A 2,674-nucleotide genomic window follows, 5' to 3' on the forward strand; every position below is an offset into this window, starting at 1 on the left:
TTATTTTTATTTTTATTCTTTTCTTTTTTTTTAACAGGCTTAATTCACTTGATTGTTCTTGTATAAAAATGCTATGTTGTATCCACAGCTGGGGCCTGGGTCCCCTGCACAGAGACTCTGGTGTGGGTCTTGACAAGACGGTCAGTGAATTTCTGGTAGGGAGACTTGGTGAATACCGTCTCTTTCCAGAGGTCAGGAGTCAGATAGCTGTAGGTCTTGGAGATGGCATCCAAAGTGGCCGTTGCGAAGTTGCCCAGGGTGGCAGTGCAGCCCCTGGCTGAGGTGTAGCAGGTATCCATAACTAGCGGTCATCAGCAACTTCTTGGGCCCAGGGGCTGAGAGATGACAGTTCCCCTAGGGGCAGGCATGGGACGTACCAGCGCAGAGCCACGGAGGCCTGTGACCTTGGAAGGGACGGTGTGGGGCTTGCTGATCTTAGTCCCCCCGTATCCTCTGTGCACAGGGACAATGGAGAGCTTGGTCAGGATGATGGCCCCTCGGATGGCAGTGGCTACGTCCTTGGGTCACTTAACACCCAAACCTGCGTGGCCCCGATTGTAGTCCCCAATGGCAACAAACGCCTTGAATCCCGTCCCTGGCCAGCACGGGTCTGCTTTTGCACCGGCATAATCTTCAAAACCTCACCTTTGAGAGATGCCGCCAGGAAAAGGTCAATGATCTCGGACTCCTCGATGGACAAGGAGAAGAGACAGATCTCCTCCAGGGACTTGATCTTCATGTTCTTAACCAGGTGGCCCAGCTTGGTGACGGGCACTCGCGCCTTGTCCTCGGCCTTGTCTCCGTGAGCTGCAGGGCCTCGGCTGGCCGGACCAAGGCCACGACCCCGCCCCGCCACCGCCTCCGGGCCTCCCGCCGCGCCTGCGTCATCGCCATTTGGCGTTTTCTCGGAGAAGCCTTATTATTTTCCTTCTGTTCTATTTCCTACCTGAGCACCACTACGAGAAAAATTTTCAGACTTAAGCTGCTGGGGGGAAAAAGTATTTTCCTAAAAGACATTGAAATGTCTTGGAAATTAAAATATCGAGAACCATTACCGACTAAAATTCCCATTCAATTTTGAGCTCTCAGGAATTCAAACAATGTGTGAAGATCAACTTTAATAACTTACTATGACACCGATCTCCATGTCTTTCTATCTTTTAAGGTTTTCCTTGGTCCTGACCTGTATTTTTGGTGGCAATTTTTTATCTACTTACATTTGATCATTTTATTGTATATGTTCTTATAAGCTGATTAATACTTTGTAGGATCAGGAGATATAAATAAATGAACATGCACTTTTATATGGTATTTCTCTGGAAGAGCTTAACATTTTAGAGATAGAAAATCTGCATTTATTTAATGTTAGTTAATTAATCTTAATGTTTGAAGAAGATCAAATGAAAATTGAACTTTAATTCTCCTGAATTTAGTGAATCATTAACATCCTTAACCTCCCCAACAAATGCAAATTAGTGTTTGTAAATTAGTATTATATTTTGATAAATATGAGCCCGGTATTCCTCTTATACAGAAATAAGGTGTTTCCTTAATGAATAATAAAAAAAAAAGTGAAACAGAACTAAGAGATACAGCTAGAATTACAGGAGAAAATTCAGAGCATAAAGAAGTTATCTCGCCTTTCTCCCCTCTCAAACCGTCTTGCATATTCCTATTGCAATCACAGTCTTCAAATTCTAATTTAACTTTTTCCTCAGAGACATTCAGAGGCTTATTAAATTCCCCAGCAAACACAAAGTAAAGACGTCTATCAAATACTATTGCTTTCATATTTAAAGATATAATTGTATGTTACTTGTTGAAAATGTTTCCCACATTTAAATCATAGAAATCTGCTTGCAGTTGACCACACACATCATATCAATCTTGCCTCTGAAACTCTAACAGTCATTCTCTTTGTGTGTACTCTTATACCTCTCACTACTTTTCTGTATTACAGGATATCTTGTCAGAATGCTTGTTTAAAAAGCTCACCAGCAAAATTTCCTGAAAAATCCCAGCCAATTCGAAACCTTCCTTTACTAAGCATCACGTCAGCACTCTGCCTCACAATTTTAAATCACAACTTGCTCTTTCAACACCAGTATGTAGTTTCCTGGGTCTTCATCAGATAGCACTCACCACTATGAACTAAAAGAGGGAGAAAGAGCCAGGAAGAAAAAGAAAACAAGTAGGATATATGCATAGTAGACCCTAGGCTTTATATCTAAAAATGATATACGTCTTGAGAGATTTAAGTTGGAGCTCTCACAAGAAGGAACCAACATTTTTTAACTGTCTATTATTTACTGGAGACTATACTAAGTGCAGTCTAAATGAATATTAATTTGTATCAAAGCAATATGTCTGCATATTACATAATGTCAAAGAAACACTGCATGTATTATCCAAAATACAAAGGGAAGTAAAAATAAAATAAGAAAACAAAAAGTTCTGATCTATCCATTTCTATACTAATTCCCTCCCCTCACAGGTAATGAATTTCAGCTACTTTAATTCTCCTGTTAGGCTAATTATATCTCTAGTCCTGATTAGCACACTGATACTTTTTTAAAAAGAATTCTCACTTATAGGTATTATCTGCTGACATTCTCCTCTATATGCTTAAGTAGGTGTAATGAATGTACCTTCTCCAGATGTACTGTTCTTAATC

The 2,674-nt window shown here is 40.5% G+C and overlaps 1 pseudogene across 1 annotated transcript; it reads right to left on the reverse strand.

Annotated features, from left to right (window-relative positions):
- Positions 1-23: 23 nt before the first annotated feature.
- Positions 24-844, reverse strand: LOC105813254 (annotated as a pseudogene). Its single transcript, XR_001137652.1, has one exon. The product of XR_001137652.1 is annotated as a 40S ribosomal protein S2 pseudogene (transcript).
- Positions 845-2,674: the final 1,830 nt, after the last annotated feature.

The sequence above is a fragment of the Propithecus coquereli genome, unplaced genomic scaffold (genome assembly GCF_000956105.1).
Source record: "Propithecus coquereli isolate 6110/MARCELLA unplaced genomic scaffold, Pcoq_1.0 Scaffold275, whole genome shotgun sequence".
NCBI classification, from domain to species: domain Eukaryota; kingdom Metazoa; phylum Chordata; class Mammalia; order Primates; family Indriidae; genus Propithecus; species Propithecus coquereli.